Source organism: Corvus brachyrhynchos, unplaced genomic scaffold (assembly GCF_000691975.1).
Source record: "Corvus brachyrhynchos isolate BGI_N302 unplaced genomic scaffold, ASM69197v1 scaffold142, whole genome shotgun sequence".
Classification (NCBI taxonomy): Eukaryota; Metazoa; Chordata; class Aves; order Passeriformes; family Corvidae; genus Corvus; species Corvus brachyrhynchos.
The window spans coordinates 8,519,621-8,532,603 of NW_008237226.1; the positions used below are offsets into that span (position 1 = coordinate 8,519,621).

The following is a 12,983-nucleotide window of genomic DNA, read 5'->3' on the forward strand; positions in this document are numbered from 1 at the left end:
GGGGTCCGTGCTGTCTGCACGTAGCAGGGCTGTGGGGGGCCGCGGGTGGAACAGGGCTGCACGGCTCCAGGATGGCCGTGGCCCGGCCTGGCCTGAGCAGGACCTGGCCCGGGCCCTGAGGGCCCCGTACGGGCCCTGCAGCCACCTGTCCCAGCGCCGGAAACGAGACAGAGCTCCCCCAGGCTTTGTCCATTCTTAAATGTTCACCACAGAGGCAGTCAAAATTTTAAGTGGCTTAAAAAATTGTCCATATTCAAACTGGGCAGCTGATAGGTTCTGTCAGGTCATAGAACATCACTTCCAGGACTATGCTTGCTAACCCATGACAATCATCTTTGTGTAAATCTCCATTTACATCCTTGCACATTGAAAATTTGATCCCACTTTATCACTTAGAAATTGGAGAGAAAACTCAGGGCAGGAAGCCCACAGCACAATTTTAGGTCTTTCCCATCTCATAACATAAAAGAAAAAGCTTATGGCAATTTTCTAATGTTTCGCCTCAGTAGGAAAAGAATCGGGATAGTCATTCAGCAAAAAGAGTCAATACTGGTGTACCAAAGGAAATGCCAACATCCCCCTTGTCACTAAAACAAGAATTAAAATTTAGCAGATGGAAGAAATTACAGCTAAATAATTTAGCACTCTGTTGTCTTCATGTGAAGGATAGCAATACCAAGGATTTATGGAAGGTTCTGCATAAAGTGCTTGTAAGGAACATTGCTGCAGCCAATGCACCCATAGGAAACAAGTAAAGTGTGATTGGGTGAGAAAGAAAGATAATTACTTGCAAAAGGCAGAAGTCACAACCTTTTTTCTTAAACAGTTGAAAGATATATAACTCTTCTCAGCAAGATAGAATTTTCAACAGATATATATAAATAATGGTTCTAGTCTATCCATTACTTTTCTCCATTCTGCATAGTAAGAGAAATTAGAATCTTGTAAAACAAGTAATGTGGGGTAAATGGCTTTCTGAATTCTATGAGTTTTTTCATTAGTTAAAGGAAAGGTATTCTACTCATTACACACAATACAGAAAATAATCTGTGTTCCTGGTGATTGCTGTATTTTATCTGAACTTTTATGTTTACTAAATAAATATAAGAGAAGCCTTTTTTTTTTTCTGCATTAGTTATAAGGTGGAAAGTGTTACAATAGCACTGCTAGTCTGTTTCTCAGGTGACAATTCTTCAAGTTGGTTAGCAGAGAAAACAGTAATTTCTCAGTAGCAAAAATTAGCAAAGCTGAAAGTAGTTTGGTAAATGTTACCTTTAAAAGTTTCCATTAAAATTACATATGATTAGTATCTTTGGAAAATGCTGTCTTCAACATAGAAAGTGAGTTATCTGAAATCATGTAAATGAAATATTTTGTCCTGTAGTGAACAGTACAAAAACTTAATATAAATTATGCAAAATTATCATTAGGAAAAAACAAATGCATCAAGAATCTAAAAGCACTCTAGTACTGGACAAGAGGGGAAATTAGGTGTCTAAATTTGATGTTACTAAGGGTTTAAGCTTGTAAAATTATTATTTTAAAAACAACAGGGCAAAGACATGATGACAAGACAAATATGGAAATTATGATTGCCATGGTCATAAGTTCTTGACCATAAAAACTGGCCTAGATGATTTTATGCAATTATAAAGTAAATATATTGATCAGTTAGACAATTAAATAAGACATTAAGGATTTACATTATTGCACATGTTCCAAAGAGTTTACTAGTTCAGAGTGCAACAAAGATACTTATATGGATTGATTAAAAATATATGAAGATATTGAGTTCTTTGTAACCATAGTGCCTAAAAAACTTGCTTCGCAGATAGAAGCTACAGTATTTTATAAACTAAAATGCTGAAAGCAGAAAACGATAACGTAAAATATGTTAAGTGTGTTATTGTTATTGATATTTCACCAGAACACCAGAATTAATTTTTCTTTTTTTTTTTTTTTTTGGAGGGGGAAGGGCATCTTTCACGCTTTTCCTTTTCTCCATAATACTTTTATGATGTCTCAGTGTAGCTGTCTACTGTAAACAGTGTTTCTTAATAAACCATAATCTTACCTCATAAAACAAGCAGCCATAAACAGATCCTTACTGATGTCTGAGAGCTTACACAATGCCACTTCACACAGAGATACTGTGTACCAAAAGCACTATGATGGCATTAGCACTGTAGCATGTGCTTTGCTAATAAAACTATTAACTCTGCCTCCCATTGTGCAAAATGAATTTAAGTGTAGGGCAGTCCTAGTAAATCTATAGAGATCCTCATTCTGGAAGCAACTCATTTGCAGCTATTTCATTTTCTCCTGCGATGTGAGGAGATGCCCAGAACTTAAGGATGGCAAATAATATGTTTAAATGTGCTGAAAGTAGCAGAAGAGATAGGAGGGGAGAGAATGCCTGGAACAGTGAAGCAGGTTAAGACCATACATTTGCTTATGTAATTGCCACCAGCCTTATGACCATGTGGCAACTACCAGATTTATAATTCTTAGAAGGCAATTCCCTTTTGCGTTTCACTTGCCTAACTATAAGATTAAATTAAGGACATGTACATTAAGCATTTTGTTTCATTTACTAATACTTCATAAATAAATTTATCTTGTTAGATGATACGTTTTTTGATATTTGTTTTAAACTTTTTCTAGTTTCAAAGAAATTTAAAGAAAAAAAAATAATGCCAACTGCTTTGCACATTTGTTTTTTTCTCCCTAACAGAAAATAGAAGTGGGAGTGTTCATAGAACATAATTGTGGTAGCAGTAAAAGGCAAGTCAGGGTCTGGTCTTCAAAATACAACTTAATGCATTCAGTAAGAAGTGGTGTCCTAAAAGCATTCATGTTCCCTGTGCCTAGGATACATGCAAAAATAGAGCCAAAAAAAGACAGGAACGTAGGAGATATCTACAGATGATGTCTTAAGCAATAATGTCATACCAACTGTTTAGCCGATAAATGTTTGGTAGCAGCCATGAAATGTGTGGTTTTGAAGTGACTAAGCAGGATGCCAAGGATTCTCTTTGTATTGAATGTTAATGGTGGAAATTTGTTTAGTTTGTTGTCTGACAAGGTTATTCTTTTGCAGATATTTTGGAACATTCCTTCCATGAAGGAAGAACTCCTTTGGTTTGATAATTTAAAACAAAATCTTTCTGAAGGCAACAAGAGATTGGAAAATCTACCACACTTCTTTTTCCTCAGACAAGAGGGGATGAAGTATCTAGTTTTGTTATTTATTCAGATGACCTCTGGCCATTTCCTTTTCCTCTAAAACTTATTGAAAATATTTCACTATATATTCTTCTTTCTTATTATACTACATAGTGAATAAAAATGATGGATTTTAAAAACAAAGTGGATAAAATGGGGAGCCACATAGGCCAATGAATAACACATCACATGCCTTTTCTGTTGAAGTATTTGGGGGAGTTGGGTTTTGTTGGTTTTTTGTTTTTGTTTTTTTTTTTTTATACGATTGACCTATATCTGAATGGTATTGACTGATTAATCTAATATCTGTATCCATAGATACTTTTGTATTTCTGATTTACCTGACAAATGATTGAACAGAACTCATAAATGTCACAGAGATCTACTAGACTGCATTTTTAATATTCTTCAAGATCTTTTTTTCTGCCCTTAATCAAGTACAGGGAAATAACCTCGGCCTATTCCTCATATGTACTCTACCAAGTATGCACACAATATTGTTTCAACTGTTTGGATTATGTACAACATGTGGGCGAAAACATGGTGAACACCAAAATGAATATGGAATGATTTCAAGTGGTTGAACCAATAAACAAGGCTACTGCAGCATGCAATCAAGTTTATTATGTACATGAACAATAAACCTGGCAAATGGAGTGCTGAGTAAGTAAAGTATTGGGAACCATTTGTTATTGCTTTGTATTTTCTGTTTATGTGTGAAACATATTTCATTACTTGAAATCCTTTCTAGAGTGACCTGCTGTGCTGTCCAACTGGATAAGTGATTTATGTTAATATACCAGAGTAATGACATTTCAAGAGGAAGAAGGAACTCTGTGGCAGTGCTACTTTACTCCCTCCTGGAGCCTCACAAAATGTCATTTGTGTCATGCTGAGTGCTGTTTATTTTAGGGTAAGAGACATTTACAGGTTTGATTCCTAAGGTGCTCTGAGACAGCCTAATAAAAAGGCACAAACAAAAATAAATATAAGGATTGCATGATTTTAATGCAGCATCGCTGATTTCCAGCAGCGGCAGAACCAACCTGTTTGTATTTCATAAAAGCAAAGGAGGCTGTCTCAGACTACAACACTTTTTTCTATAGTTTAACATGTGGTTTCACCATTAGTTAAAGCAGAATTAATACTGTAACCCTTACTTAGAGGGCCGTCTTGGGTACATGATGTGGCTGCTCTCCATGCATTGGTTCAAGCAATTATGTGTAGTAGGGTTGAACAATAACTCTTCATCAGGAAAAAAGGGTTTCGTTTTCAGTGGGCTCAATGAGTGTATTCAACTTCTTAGGTGGCTGTAGAATCATAGAATGGTTTGGGTTGGAAGGGACCTTAAAGACCACTGTGTTCCAAGGCACCCACCACAGGCAGGAACACCTTCCACTAGACCAGGTTGTTCAAAGCCCCATCCAACTTGGCCTTGAACACTTCCAGGGGTGAGGTATCCACAACTTCTCTGGTCAGTGTCTGTTCCAGTACTTCACCACCCTCACAGTAAAGAATTTCTTCCTAATATCTAATCTAAATCTACCCTCTTTTAGTTTAAAGTCATATCCTTTATCTTGACACTGCATGCTCCTGTAAAACATCCTGCTCAAGCTCTCTTGTATGTTCCCTTCAAGTACTGGAAGGCTGCTATAAGGTCTCACTAGAGCCTTCTCATCTCCAGAATATGTTTTTTCTGCCCAATAGTTCATACCTTTAGTTACAACTTCCTAACCGCTATTGTATCTTTTAGGGGGAAAAGGGTGTTTTGTTTGTTTGCTTTGGTCTGGATCTGTTTTGGTATTCTTTTTATTGATACATTTTCACATTTTCAGTAAGAATTTTTTTTTTTCATGTGTTGCATGGTGGGCTCCCTAGCGATTTCAGCTGGGAAAGGATTAAACTGGAAGAGGCAATAGAGTTGGTTTACATCCAGGAAATAATGCAGTCACAACACTATATATACAGTCAATAAGCCCCTGCATCTCATGAGGTATATATTTTTCTCTCCTTTACAAGTCATATAGAATGCATCAGAAGACTTCCTCTGTTTTTGCTATTTTATATAGAACTGAGTAAAGAATGAAAACACTGTGGAAGAGTTAATGGTCTTTCAGGAACATTTCATAGAAATAATTTAATAGAGAATGGAACTTATCATCCTGCATCTGTTCACACCTTATTTTAGGTGTAGAAATATCTATCTCTATTTCTAATATCTCACTGATATTTACTTTTTTTTACTTGTATGAATTCACCTGAAATCTACCTGATCCCTTTATTTCAAAGTGAAATTCGTTTGCTGCATATCTGTCTTTCTGGGACAAATCAGAAAAGCTGTGTTACCAATGTGTTCTCTTTGTGTCTCTATTAATTACTAATTCTTGATTATGAAGGGTTGCTTAGAATGATGTGGAGGTGAAAGCATTAATTCAAAGTATCATAATAAATATAACAATTTGCAGCAGTGCTTGAAGTAAGTGTGATATGCACTGTGTTGAACTGAAAAGAGCTTGAAGGCAAGCATAATAGTTGCAGCAGCCTGAAAGTGAACAGCTAGAAGGGATTACTTAAAATGCTTCAGTGCAAATACTTCATACTTTTGAAGATCCCTGCATGACCCTGACTCTGTGTCTCCCACCTTCCATCCATTCTCATCTCTGTGGTCAGCTTGAAGCATGGTTTCACTGACCCATGCTGTTGTATTCCTAATTTGAAAAAATATGCTTACATTAAAGAGCCTTATTGTTTCACTCTTTATACTAAAAGGAGTAACACCTCCACCTCATTTTTTTTTTCCTCAGTATTCACTGGCTTTTGCCCTTTGACAGCACTACCATTGTGAGTAGTGTGGGTGGAGTGACAGAACTGCTTCTCCAATTTACAAACCTGAGTTGTATTTCACCGCAAGCCTGTAATGAATTTCCACATCCATGCTGTCTTTTAACAGATATGTCTTGTGATTTATTCATGAAAGTTTAATCATGTGTATCCATGTTCTGTTGCAAAATATGTACTGCAGAGTTTTAATAGGATTTGAAAATACTTTGCTGTTCTTACTAGAAGAGTACTGCCAGTGCCAGAGTGATGACCATCACCCAGCATTTTGCACTGTATTTGTCAGAGATCATAGGAAGAATTCAGGGAGAAAAGCATTCATCGTTAATTTAATTTTATTGGAGAATAATAGATTTCTCTAAAAAATAGGTAAAAGATGGGTGTCTGCCTCTTTACACAGTATTTATTCCTATTTATCAAGGACTCATGGTTAGTACATGTAAGTGGTATTGTGAGAAAAATGTCTATAAGAACATGTTTTGTTTCTTTTAAAGCATTCTTTGTTTTGATTACTTCAGATGGAAATTGTTCTTAAGATGGGAAGGAAAACATGACTTTATGCCACTTTCTACATGTGGTCACAAGAATCTTTGAAATAGTTACAATATTTGAATTACTAGAGTTTAGTCATACTATATGTGTGTAATTGTGGGCATAAACCAAGCATGCATTTTTCCCTGTATGTTATTACATGTCCACTTACTCTCAAAATTAGACTGCTCTGTGATTTCTCAGACACAAAATCCAATCCCTCCGAAGACAGGCGGATAATGTAAATGCTGGGATACCAAAGTGCTGTGATTTGGAAGATATGTCAATGGTTACCAGCAGTTGTGGAAAGGGACTTCCAACTGCAGTGGCCTTCATCACCTCCAAAAAATTGGAAAAAAATTGTACAAATGAGCATAAATGCCTCTGATAACTGTATTCAGTGAGCATGAAAATCTGTCCTTGTAAAATCCATCAAAGGATTACTGATAAACCTGAGCACCAGACCATCTTCATAACAAGTGACAGAAGATAAGCTCCTCCATCAATAAGTTTCATGCAAGTAAATTAGGATTTTGTTGTCAGTCATACTGTGTAGTAACCTGCCTTTTCTACTAATCTTGCTGTATCTTAATGTTTACACCTCTCTCTTGGCATTCATAGTGTCCAGAGATGCACCTTTGAAATTCTGCCTGTTTGTGCTATTTCTACTAATCAGGAGATTGATTTTCATCTCCTTCATAATTCTCAATTTCAGAAATAGCTATTCAGGTAAGTATTTTGATATTTTCTTCATTGCTTCCACAATAGGGGTCAGAGCACATAAATAAACCTGAGTGGGGGTTGCATGTGTAAGTTACATATTCTGCACAATATATACTGTGCAAATACATGTTTATAACCTACCAGCATTGAATTATGCATTTTGCCTAATTTAAAAGGCTGAAGTCTCCTGCACAACCCACTGAAAAATTCTTCTCTATTTAATATACTTCTTGGGAGCAAAGACCATTGAGAAAACAAATATAGGAAATCTGCCCACAGATTTTTCTCATTTAAATTTTTTGTAATTTATATTAACTGTTCCAAGACTTTTCTTTTTTTCTCGAAAAAATAATATATTGGCAGCTAAAACCACATTCATTGCCTGTGAATGTTTCTAAGATCAGCAAACAAAATATTGCTGCAGCTAATTCCCATCTTTTATTTCTATTGGCTGAGAGTGAATATGGGCCCAAATGCATTGCTGACATTTTGAGAATCGAAAGATGTCCCATAATATAGCTGCAGTGCTTAAATGAAAGGAAGAACATTGTGCCTGTGACATTTTTCAATGGCTAGCAGTTGCCTAAGAAGATAATTTTTTCTTTTCTGTGACAGTTCTCAGCCTCTAATCTACTGGCATTGATTTTTGCTGTGGTCAGTTTTTGAATTGCAAAGCATGAGTCAGAAAGTAAGATGGATATGTAGATTTTATAGAAATGTTTGAATTCAACAGTCAGCAGAGACAGGAGGGTTTGCAATGTGAGAGCTTGTTGCCTGCATCTTAGGGTAATCTGGCTTCCATCCCATGCTTAAGCAGTGGTATTGATTGGTGATCAACGGTATTGCCTGGCTATGCAGTTACCCTAATGGAACAGTTGTGCTCAGAACAGTTGTGCCTACTAAAAAGAAGAACAAATACACAGGCTTAATGATGGAGCTCATATACCCCTAACCAATCTTCTCATGCCCCACAATATTTTGTGTATTAAGCATTTTCTAACTGGTAGCACATAACCCAATCCCCTCAGTGGCGATGTTGGCAATGTGACTACAGTAAAAAGGTGCAGCTGAGCACAGTTGTCTCAACCAGTAAGGCCCTGACTGTGTTGGAGCAGGTGGTCTGATATGGGAGCAGTCTGTTGCTTATGAATGGAAGGACTTTTAGATCCCTCTGCCAAAGAGATACCTAGAGGCACTGCACTGAAGAGCTCTTCTAAATTTACAGATATTTTCTCCTTACCCTTCTAATTCTGAACTTATGGAAGAGATTGTGTCTATGTGCTTCTGATTGGGATATCTCCAGGAGAACAGTATATTTGAGAATAGATTGCATTTTTTATGTATCTCTGTAAACATGGCATAGACTTCTACTATTTATATGAAAAAGGGTACAATCCTGTTGGAAATAATGACTGTGCTTTCAGTATTATTCAGTCATAGCCATAAACAGGAAATTTTAAATGGTGGCCTAAAATTCTATTTAAGAATCTGCTTTTTTGCTTCATTTTTAGTAAATCTTGCCAAAATGAATAAAAAAAATTCCATGACTCTTCACACAACTATTTCTCTCATCAATTTTCCAATTAATAAAATGTCACATCACTTTTTTCCCTTAATACTCTAAACACTCTCAAATTCTTCAAAGTCTGCAATGACTTTTATCAAAGTTTGTGGTCTTTCTTTCCTAAAATAATTAATCTTAAACCCACTAATACAAAGTCTTCCATTATCTGTGATTTTAATATCCTTTATTTATAAATAAGATGAGGAAGTTAGTATAATTGCATGGAGAATGCAGCCTCAGCTTCTGGTGCACTGCAAAAACTTAATGCAAGTAAGTGAGTTTAAATTTTACTTTTCCTCAACGAAGATAGTATGACCTTTTCTTGCTCCTTTAACTATTTGTCATGTAAAGATTTGTGCTGTCGGTTCTCTTGGGGAATATGATGCCGTTATTTGGATCCAACTAGCTTACATGTCTGGACCTGACATCAAAGATTTTGGCTGAAATTTGCTGTTCATTTAGCTGAACAAATGCTAAGTCACTGCTTTAAAAGTAACAGAAGAGGACACCAAGATTGTAACTGCCTTGGGTGTGGAGTGAAGCACATGAGAAAACACCGATAAGTGGAATTGCTGTAGGAAAAATGAGAAGTGGAAAGGTTTGGTTAATTTAGAAGTGTCTCTGTTACAGACTGGAAATACATTGTGCTGGGAAAAAAGTTCTTCAGGAATCTAAGCAGGGTTGTGGGCCTTAATATGTATATAAGCCATATGAATGAGTTTTCAATGTTGTATTTTATTAAATTAAAAGCAATTTGACATTTCTTGCATCACATTTATTAAAACATTGGGCAGATCATCCATAATATAGAATAGCTACATAAAACCAAAAGGAAATGTCCTGAAAATTTTAAACTAGTCTGGTTTAGTCTGGAAAAAAGTAATTTTCAGTGTGAAATGTATGATGAAACCTGAATAAATTAATGAAATATTTAGTATTATGAAGATAAGATTTTCTTTAAAGCAGTGTTGGTTCATTTTTCTCTAGTCCTTCCCTCTGACTTTACTTGATACACCCAGAATATGCTGCTAATGTGGCTTCAAAACCACTTTTTTTTTAGTGCCAAAATGTTCCTTCAGGAAGAGAAAATATTATAAGGACAACATATGAAGAAAACATAGAAATGAATCTTGGAATATACAGCTTTGACTCTCCTTGCTTTGCAGCACCTTCCCACAAAGTGAGTGAGTTTAAATATTGCTTCTTCTCAGTGAAGAGTATGTCTCTTTCTTACTACCTTTAAAATGTAATGCATCATCATAAATTGCAGCTTCATAACATATAGTTTTCTCTTCCCCACCTCTGGTCTTAATTAAAGACTGATAATCCAAGAAGGGGTATGAAAATAATTTTCATAGCTCTGTTTAGTTAGATCAAAAAATGTTGTATAAATTAATTACACCTGCTGAGGACATTAATATTGAAATAACCAACTTGAGGAGCTGGATCACTCTTGACTTTATTTGATTTTTTATAGTCAACTTAGAAATGAAATCACCAGAGTTAAATCTCTTAAAGGTGTCATCCATGATTTCTAAAAAGATGATACACTCAGTTTAAAAGGACATACATGGGACTTTATCCAAGTATATATTTTCATTTTACAGCTGAAAACCATGAGTTTATTTGTTCTGTTCATTCAAATGGTACTTTATTTCAGGTTGCAATAGTATGATTCTCTGCATGTACTGTTAGCTACACATTCACATCACTTTGCATTGTGTTAACTAGAGGTTTTATCTAAAGAATTAGTAACATATATCCTGTGATTATGGAACTGAAATATGGAAATAAGTGTCAAAGTTATAAAACTGCTAAGGTGGAGAAGTTCACCTGATATGGAACAGATGTGCCTTTAAATTATACAAATCACATACAGGAGTGGGTAAAATTGAACTGTCATTTAATTAACAGGTCCTTCAAACCCATGTAAATAAATAAATGTCGTATCTTATCCATCTCTGTTACTCCCTCAGGAGCTTCCACATCAGATACAGTCCTTGTCAGAAGAGTGCATGGGAATGGCGATTATGTCATATAAGACTTGTCTTCTGTCATAACTTGAGATGTTGCATTCTTTTGAGTTTGGAATACAAGGGTGAAAAATGTCAGGAGATGATCCTTTATTGCCCAGATGTTGTTATAGTTTCTATATTTCTGCTTAGAATTAAAACAAAGCACAAAAAAATAGTGATGTATGTAAGAAACAATCTGTGAGCATAAGGAAACTTGAAAGAGATAGAATGAGAAGCAAAAGATAAAATAATAAATAAAAAAATAAATAAAAATATTTTTTTTGTGAGAAGGAAAGAGTAATGACAAAGGAACCTTACATTCATCTGATCCTATTTCTTTTGATATAAATTTAAGAGATTTGTGGCAGAGATAAAAGTACCATTTCTAGGAGAGAGTTTAGGTAGGAGAATATGTATCCACTGAAACTGCAGATTCAGTGTAAATGGGAGTAGTCAAGTCCTTTAGCTGAGAGGGTACCATAAGGACAAAGAGAGAAAAATTTGTTAGAGAAATCACCCCGATGTCACCATTTCTGTAGGAAAACTTTCAAAAGCAGACAGGAAGGAAACAGGAATCGTGATTAGAGGTCGGCCATTGACAGGACAGATAACATCTTAGGAGGGAGTCAAAAGTGGACAGAAGCATCAAGAATGTCTCATCAGTCACCATGGCAAAGGAGAGATCAGGAATCTGATGGCAAGTCATGTGCCCTGAAGCACTGAGTGGAAGGATTGTGTGCAAGGGAGGGGATGCTCAACAACACCTGAGAGAGGAGCAGGGAGGAGGACAAGTACTATTTGCTGAAGATCACATAAATTAGGGTCCTTGTTACTAAAAGCAAACTGCTCACATCAGTATGTCCAGACCCATGTTTCTTCAGGCTTGTGCTGAGATCACAAGCTGCCCCACATTCTTGGTTCCGAGACCTCATGACCCAGCAATGCCTTTCGTTTTCTAAGCCAGTGAACACTGTTGGCATTGACAAAATAACAGCTTTGTTCTTCTGGGAGGCAAATGTCAGCTATGTCTGGTTTTGAGGTAAACTACTAGGAAGGCTTACATAATTCAAGTCTTAAATCAGAGAATACATTAATTTTTTAGAATATGCTAGGGATGTAAGCAAATTACCTGTAGTCTGCCTGCTACAGTTTTAACAAGGTGAAGAAAGGATAGTAATATTCTTCTAGCAGGATGCTTAGATTTTTGCTCTCCTATTGAGACTTGTAGTTACCCCTAATAAATGGTAACCAGACAACAGACCTCATTAGTGAAATTTGGATCTTTTCCACTCCCAGTCCATGTCTTTACTATTTATTTTGAGTACTGTACCAGATTGAGCCCTTTAGGAGGAATTTTACATCCCACTTCTTTTACTGGAAGCAATATTACAAGGAGTTCTTTTATAATAAATGAATCTTAAAGGTGTAGGTACAGAGTTTTGTTAGACTGGAGTTTTTATAGCAGCAGATAAAATTATGCCCACAGTTCTACTACAAACCTCATTTTGGAAGAACTTGTAAATCTCCTACAATAATATTGTCATTTGAGGGTGAACAACAAGGCTGGGGTATCAGAGAGTACTTTTATTCATTAAACTTTTGTATTTAATCTACCTGAAAGGCCCTTTTGCTCCAAAGGTGCCTGCTTAATTAGATAATTACACAGTAAACTTTAATGGTTTCTCTAATTTCATCGAGGATTAATGTGCTGGGAGTTGGAGCTATTCTTTGAATACTGGAGATAATTTCTGCAATCTAGTACAGTGACAAATGGGCAGGCCATAAGGGAGATATTTGCAATCCTGCTGCATGTATGCTGTGTCTCAAGTGAGTATATTTGTTCCCTTTTTTGCTGAAAAGGTGTTTGTTAAGACAGACTGTAAGTCCAATACCTTTTGTAACAGACTTTGGCCTTTTTGGGATGCAGCACAGCTAAACACAGAGAACTTTTGGGATAGGAGCAAGGATAGCTCATCCTATTCTCTGGATGCAAACAGCAGTTTGTGTTGTACTGTCCTAAGGTGTGTGCTCCCCCTGTGCTCCAGAGAGTACAGAGTACATGGAGTTGTATGCAAGTGTGACCTCCT

General features: G+C 36.2%; 1 long non-coding RNA gene across 3 annotated transcripts in view; it reads left to right on the forward strand.

Moving 5' to 3' along the window:
- Window positions 1-12,983, forward strand: part of LOC108445453 — a 370,042-nt gene that overhangs the window by 119,653 nt on the left and 237,406 nt on the right. For all 3 annotated transcript variants that reach the window (XR_001860308.1, XR_001860310.1, XR_001860309.1), the window contains 3 exons: window positions 3,664-3,888; window positions 3,977-4,138; window positions 9,942-10,061. This is a non-coding gene — a long non-coding RNA (uncharacterized LOC108445453). The remainder of the gene's footprint in view (window positions 1-3,663; window positions 3,889-3,976; window positions 4,139-9,941; window positions 10,062-12,983) is intronic.